This window comes from Gossypium hirsutum, chromosome A07 (assembly GCF_007990345.1).
Source record: "Gossypium hirsutum isolate 1008001.06 chromosome A07, Gossypium_hirsutum_v2.1, whole genome shotgun sequence".
NCBI classification, from domain to species: domain Eukaryota; kingdom Viridiplantae; phylum Streptophyta; class Magnoliopsida; order Malvales; family Malvaceae; genus Gossypium; species Gossypium hirsutum.
Window position 1 is genome coordinate 32,956,720 of NC_053430.1, and position 8,727 is coordinate 32,965,446.

The following is an 8,727-nucleotide window of genomic DNA, read 5'->3' on the forward strand; positions in this document are numbered from 1 at the left end:
TTGCCCAAACCCTCTCACATTTTGGGAGGGCCTTCGGGCCGGGCTGGGTAGCCCGGCTCATGCACACCTCTAGTATAAGGTTTAATTTTGAAAATAATCTTATTTCGGTTTTAGGGACCAAATCGAGAAAAGTGTAAAAGTTTAGGTAATTGTGAAAAATTGTAAATAGGGGGAAACATATGCACTAAATTGAATATTATATGAAATTAAAGCTGATAATTGAAATAAAATTATTTTTTAGATCAAGAGCCGATAGATATTCGCGAAAAAGGAAAAATTATTGATTAGTCCCTAACATTACAATATTTGTTGTTTAGCCCTAGTAAGTTTATACGGTATTAATGAATTATCATTAAATGAATTATATATATACGAGTTAAGTGTAATTGCATGCTGGAGTATATGTTGAATTTATGATTTAATGAAGCGTAAATATGTTCTTTTGACTTAGTTAGAATATGGTTGTGAATGTGTTGTAATATGCTCTTGTTTAACCTTTGATGTTGTGTATACTTTGTGGTTATTCTGACATTCACTGATCTTGTTTAAGCTCACACACTCTTTCTAACCATTGCAGATATTTAGTGTTTGTAGTGCGAGCGCTGCAAAAATTCCAAGGAAGTGATCCAAGTTAGGCTTTAGTATTTAAGTATGTGAAATTATTATTATTATTATTATTATTAGTTGAACTATGTATATAAAGGTAATGTGGTTAGAACTTTGCCTAGTTATTATTATGTTCTTGTTGGTTTAGTATGATTGTGAACTTCTAGAATTTTTGCTTGGTAATTGTAATGCGTAGGTCTGTGCAAGTGTACACAGTCGTTATCAAGTAATAAGTAAGTAAAATAGTTATCGTCTCCACAAGGACTATATATGTTAATCAATTAATTGTAAATTTAGAGTTGACAATCTGGTGATAAAAACACAATATTCTTGAGTGGTGTGATGTAAAAATAATTACTAAATGTAAGATGATCCCTAATGCAATTTTAATCTGAATGCAAAGTATGAAGTGAAATGTATGAAATGAGTTTAGCAGCAAAAACACAAAATTCAACAATCACTAACATGAATAGTTTAGGATAATTACACCATTCAACTTAATTAATTTTTCTCATGCTTAACAGTGTTCGGAAAATATTGCATGGCAACTCGATCTTTCATGAGTTTTGAAACTAAATTAAGTCCTTTCAGAATCTTTTACTTAGTAAAACATGCATTTTACTGATCATATTAAACTAAGGGTTTCTTAGAATTCATGTGAAGTAACAGGGATGGGTTAGGTTTCAAACAATTTAATCACATAAACCTAAAAACTATGCAAGATAATAAAGTTTGTTAAAGTTATTATTAACCTTTAATTTAGTCAGGTTAGGATCTAAATTAAGCATGCACTTTTCAACTATTATGTCCATTAGTCGTCGTCTAGTTAGGATCACTCAACTAATTCCAACACATCCAATCACGTATGAATGAAATATATACTTGATTTTAATTGAAAACATGAATGACTAAGGCACAAACACTATAAACATGATTTAAACAAACTTTATTGAATTGATGCAACCATCCTAGCTAAACAGTTTTAAGCTACCATTACTGATGGCAAGATAGCAAAGCACATTGCAAACATGATTAAAATCAAAGTAACAAGTAAAGGAAGACTAAACTCTATCGAATCAGCAACCTTGCAAACTCTGATTGAAGAAGTTTCCTTCTGTTCTTGTGTTGCTCTTTTCCTAATGGCTCCTCAAGGTGGCCGACCAAGAGATGATCTTATCAAGGTTTTTCTAGCTAAGAAAGAAAGAACTATAGGATGCTATACGTGGGAATGAAGAAAGGAAATGAAAGAATGGAAGAATAATATGAAATGAGAGATAAGGGATTGAGCAAGGGACAAGAGATATGTGAGTTGGGAGTGGGAATTTATACTTGAGGGTGGTGGGAAAGTTTACTAAAAATAGTGTGAAAAATATCAGCCGACCACACATTGTGGAAAAGGGTAGATGATGGTTGCTTGATTCAAGCATGAAATCATGCTATAATCAAGAAAGGGTTGGACGGTTTCAAGGGCAAACTTCACGATCTCTTTTTTTATTTAATTTCAATTGTAGACACCTACAATAAATATCCCAAAACTAATTTTTGGGCAGCCAACATGCTTGTGCCGAGTTGGGCTTATATTCCCCTTGTTTGGACAGTTTTATAACCCATTAAATAATCAGACTTGTCCACCATGTAACATCATTTTTAACTAGGTCAAAATAACATCTCCATGACCCAATTTGCATGGTTTTGTCGTCCAAGTAAGGTGGAATTGTTCATGTCTATGCAAGAATTATAATAAGCTTCACATTATATCAACTTCATGGTCCTCCTGCATAATAAAATATAACATATTAATAAATAACATGAAATAATTTAATTTATGCACAAAATTAATAGAATAAAGCACATATTTGCATTTTTTTTATAAATTCATGCCCACCATCAGAATATAAACAAAATTCACCTATTTAACAAACAAATACTCGGAATTAATATTATTTTTAAGTTAAAAGGTGTTATAAACTGCTAAAAAAACCTATATAAATTAGAGTTTACAATAATTATTACTATTTTTAAATGTTATCACCATGATTTGGATCGACAAAGTAAATATGTTGTGTTGGACTGTGTTTTGGGTAAATTTGATACTTGATACTGTGAGGATTAATGCATATTAGAATAGAGATATGTTGAGCTTGTTAATACTTTTTTTTTGTGTTTTTGCAAATCTGAGTAGAGCTATCGATACTCGAGACATAAATATTGATACCTTGGAGTTGAATTGCATCTTTTTTAAGTTAGTAGCTTAATTTGGTCTCGGTACCCAATCACGAGTATTGATACTCAGGGTGAAAATACCGATACCTTTGCCCATGTATCGATAAAATGCTTTCGTTTAAAATTTTGATAGAATGCTAGTTTGGTATTGATTTTCTTACTAGTATTGATACTTATCTTCCAAAATATGAATGCCTGTAATGGCGTATCGATACCTACGTCGGCTTTTTTATAATTTTATCAAATGGTCTCTAAGCATGTTCTTAAATTGTTTATAATGTTGATTAAGGTATATTAAGTCATTTTAAATGTTGTCTAAGGTGTTTAAGACTCATTACTCGTCTAAATATTTGAAAGTGGCGATGGTTGCATGTATTTGAGACTGTGTGAATATGTATGAGTTTGATGTTTGATGTAGGGTCGTCTTGCTTGGGCTCGACAGTCGGGCCGAGTATAGGGTGCTACAGTTTATTATGAGTATTGATATAAAGACTCACCTATTGAATGTTGTGGTTGGAAGAATTATAGTTTATTAACTATTACTGTGTAATTTATATGTTAATATGGTAAGCTTATCTTTTTAACCGTTGAACTTACTTACTAAGCTCTAGTAAAGCTTGCTCGTGTCATTTCTTCTATTTCTTTGTAGATTACGTTTTGTGGAAATCAGGAGATCGAATCAACTCTAAGAATCACACTATCCAGATATCTTTTGGTAGTTTTTGAATGTTTATTTTTGGGTTATATGGTATGTAATAGGTGTGTTATGTGTATGATTTGGATAATGTATTCATGTTATACAACTTTGGTTAGTATAAAGTTGAGTGAACTTGTTTGTATATGTATATTTAGCTTTAGGTATGCAAATGTTCATGTAAAGTTGTTCTAGTATTTGATGTGAATTTTGTGAAGACATTTGAGATGTGGTAAGTTTGATGTATGTTTTAGATATGGATATGTGAATTTGAATGCTATATCTTTTAGTGTGAAATGTGGATAGTTTTTTTTATAATTGAATTGTGGTATCGGTGAGGGCACATTAGTTAGGCATTTAAGATGTTGGTTTTGGTATGTTTTAAGCTTATTTGAATATGTTTTTGATATATGGAAATGATTGACTTTGGGTTAGCTTGGTAGGTAAGATTTGGTTAAAAGATGCCTTGTTTTGAAAGCTTTTTAAGGTGCACACGGCCCGGGACACGGGCTGTTACACGACTATGCACCACACGATCGTGTATCTTCTTAAATTTTAGTGCAGGTTTAACTCACACGGCCACAGAGAGTTACAGGGCCTGGCAATACGACCGTGTGACATTATTTCGAGTTGTGCACGATTTGGCCACACGACCATGTCCTTAAGCCACACGGCCTGGGCTTTGTCACACGACTTAGCCATACAACCGTGTAACCCCTGTTTTCAAAATTTTCAAATTAGTTCCTGATTTTTCCCAAACTATTTTTAGGGCCCTGTAAGCTTATTTTAAGGCCCGTAAATGTATTATGCTATGAATGTTATTTTCATTTGAATATTTATTATCTAAATTAATATACATATTTTTTAAATTATGTTAAATGTTACAATATGTGTCATAATACTTCGTAACCCTAATTCAACTACAGAGACAGGTTAAGGGTGTTACAATGGACTGTTAAAAAGGTTTTGGAACTTTGGATTTGGTTTTGGAATGATGTTTGTGATGGTTGATTTGAGCATGCATGATATTTGTTGAATTTTGTGATAATTTGTATGCAAGTCTCTTGGTTAACATGTGATATGTAGGTGGAATGACATGTTGGACAGTGAGTTAAGTTTAAAATGACCAAATGGTACAAAATGGACCTATAATGCACTTAGAAATGCATGAGATGCAAAATTGTTATGTTGAATATTTTGAATAGTGACTTTTTAAATGCATGCTAGCATAGCTAATTGGTTAGAGTGTCAAATTTGGATAATGTATGTCTTACTGTAATTGGACATGATTGAAATCATCTATGTATGCTATATGACACGTTAGAATTGTGGATTTGGTCAAAATGCACGAAAGGATAAGTTTAATTTTGCAGCAAAGTGTCATATGCAAGTTGCTAGCATGTTGTTGCAGAAATTTCAGATGGCGTTGGTATGATGTCGTGACGAGGGATTGGCGTCAGGATGCCAAAAATCGCGTTGTTAGGATGAAAAGTCTTTTCCAGATCACGTCACGACGAGAGGTTTCGCGTCATCACGATGATACTCTTTGAGCGTTTTTAACATGTTGTTATCTTTATAATTGAGTCCTAATTTTTGTTCAATGCAATTGGAGTCCTTAAATGCTATGAAATGTCTTGAAACTTTGCATGATTAATTAGTATATATTTAATTTCATAAATTTACTTTTAATTCTATGAAAATATTTTCTGGATATTTTTCCAAATTTATGATTTAGTCATTAAATATTTGTCTTAAAATTTCTTGAGTTTTACTTATCAATTTTGGTTGGTTCTTTCAAATATTGTTTTAAATAATACTCTATAGACTAAATGTATGCTTGATTTAATGTAGGGTTTTCTTCTTCTCGTACATCTAGTAGTTCTTCGCCTATTTCAATAGCCAATATGGGTGTCTTAGCATCATTAGATGAAGTTCGCGAGAATGAAGGAGTTGTCGCCACGCCAACAGCTAGTAAGACTCAGAAAAGGCTGAGGGTGGAAGGTAGCACCTAGGATATGTTGTTGACTCGGTTTGTGGTATGTATAGCAATAAACCTTAACGAATTCATACTTGTGCTTTTGGCTTAACGGACATTCCTTGTTCCCAGCTTTCAACTAAATGATCTTCTTTGCTATTCTCGTACGATGAATTACTTTGAGTGTGGGCTTAAACCAATTGAATCGAAACAAAGAACTGCAAAAAGTTTTCTTTCCTTTTGGGGTAAAACAAAAATTCTCTCTTTTTAATAGAAACTGGTAGAATTGTTATTCTGAAAAAATATATATAATAGTTGAGAATAAACTCTCCCTATTTTTCAATAGAATAATAATATCTTAAAGTTGTGTTAATGGCTCTTCTGATGCCATCTATTTATAAGAAGAAAAGGTAGAACCTTTATTAAGTTGTAGTGGTTTATTTCAAATAGAAAAACAACATCGTACTTAGAATAAGACTAGGTTGGACGACACACCCTAGTATTCCTACTAGGGTTGCCACCCCTTTCATGTCCATGAGGGGTTTTTGGGCCTCTTTCACATCGGGTTCAAATACAAATGCTTCTTAGGCCTTTTTGACCAAATACTCTATAATATGGTCCAACTTGATTCAATTTTTCTATTTCCCAAAATAAAATTTAATATTTATATATAAAATAATTTTCTCATTCTTATTTTACCCCCAATAAAATTTTAACAATTTTACCCCTAGTAAAATTTGACGATTTTACCCTAGTAAAATTTTGATGATTTTGCCATTGGTAAAATTTCAAGAAATTATGTTTAATATTTCACAACTCAACATGTTCACTATAAACGAATGGTTTATTTTCATTTTTGGGCTTCAAAACAGTCCAAAAACATATACTCATTCCTCTAATCATTTTTTAAGTAATCCACATAGGATTGAAAATGGATCATTTCCATTTCCATTTCCATTTTTGGAAACCTACATTCATTTCAAAATAATTCAATTTCTCCATTTTGAAGAAAATCATAATCATTCCTAAATGTTTCTTATTTCTCATTTCCTATTCATTCTGTTCATTTTTATTCAAATATGCAATTCATTTATGGTTTCAATGAGCTAACGGAGAGACTGATTAGACATATGTAGTTAAAGCTCAAATGATTTATAATTAAGTTCCGGCCTTTTTTCCTATTAATTATAAACTTATTTAGTCACGAATTCATTCCACTATAGTATTGTGACTGAGCTCTCCCTAACGACATACCATTACAAAAGTAACGACTCAATGCTAGTCCAATGAACTTGCCATAAGTGTGCTACCTTCATAGGATATCTTTGATCTCTTTTGGATAATATTCATTCTCCCAAAATGATCATATTTTATCTCATGGTAACTATTACATCTTCCTTCATGAAAAGTCAATCACTATCAAATAGTGATAAAGTCATCCATCACAAATGTAATAACCCGTTTTTGGTCAAATCAGAACAGTGGGTTTGGGACCACAAATCTGAAGTTGAAATTATTATTATTTTTATTATTTTAATATTTACAGTATGATATTATGTTTGTTTGAATATTTCATTAAGAAATTTTATTGTTTAATTAGTTAATTTGAAAAAAAGGACTAAATCGCATAAAGCGTAAAACTTGAGTTCTAATAGCTAAACGTTTCTAATAGCTATAGAACCTAAAAGTTAAGGTCCTTAAGTGTAAATAGACCAATTATTGCATGAGTGGACCATTATGGACAACTATTAAGTGATTATAATAGTTTTATAATAAGGTTATTTTTGGAATTTGATAATTAATGATGAATTAAATAAAACAAAGCATAAAAATTATTCTTTTATCATCATCTTTGGTCGAATGAAGCATGAATAAAAGCTAGTTAGGGCTCAAAAACTTTGGCTACTTCAAGATCAAATTATAAGTCTATTTTTGTTCGGTTTTTAGTGATTTCTATGTTTTTGTAATCGTTGCAGCTCAATCTAGCTAGCCCGTACCTTTATTTTCAAAATTGTTAAAGATATTAAGAGTTTCCATTGATGATCTTATGTGTTCTTTGGTGTTTGAAGATGATTTTTGTTGGATTTTTTATGATAGATTTTCATGTTTTTGAAAAGTGATTTTTGTTGAAAATGCATAATAGGATTAAATTGTGAAATGTGAAAATTGTTTGGTTGAAATGTGAAATAAATGAAAGTTTTGGGTTGCTAGGGACGTATATATAATTCTGCCAAGCATGGGTTTTGGTTGAATTGTGTGAATTTTGTATTTTGTGAAATAAGGACTAAATTGTTAAAAGTGTGAAAGTTTAGGGGCTAATGTACCAATAGGACTAAATGAATGTTTTTGACTAATTTGAATGAATGGTTGATTAAATAAGTTAATTTTAAAAAATATTTAGATCAAGAAAACAGAAATACGGACTTGGATAGGGGAAAAGATAAAGTTATCGACTAATCAACTCGACTCGCCGTTTTAACATCTGAGGTAAGTTCGTATGGTATAATTTTATTTCAAATGTATTTTATATGCTTTGAAATAGCATGAATTGTGATTATGTGATTACGAACAAGTTCGTAAATGATTCGACGAAGATTCAGAAGTTGGAATCCCAATTGAATCTTAGGAATAGTTTCGGATGCTAGTGACATGTCATTAGGGATACCTTGAATTGGCTTCGGGCCATGATTTAGCACTTCGGGTGTGAGATAAACTAATTTGGCTTCGAGCCATGCATATCGACTGATTTGGCTTCGGGCCATGATATCAGTATTTTGGATAAGATACCTTGATTTGGCTTCGGGCTATGGTATAGGTACTTATCGTGTGAGACCCTTGAGTATCCGATTTCTATTTCGAATGGTTCAACGGGTAGATGAAAGATGAGAATGTATATGAGATTGGTACAAGATGGTACAAGTATGTGAATAAACCATTTTAGATTTGAATCGAAGAAATGATGATGAGAGTATATAGTTTTGTGAATTAGTACTTGAAAGGTTTGATAGTTAATGAATGTTACATATTGATTTATGTTTAAGTGATTGCACTAAGTTTATCTCATACGAGCTTACTAAGCTTAAAAGCTTACTTCGTGTTATTTTTCTATTTTTTATAGTGAATCAAGGCTAGCTCGGATCCGGGAGTCATCAGGAACATCATTGCACTATCAAATATCTAAGTTGGTACTTTTGAATTATACAATTATGGTGTATGGCATGTATAGGCT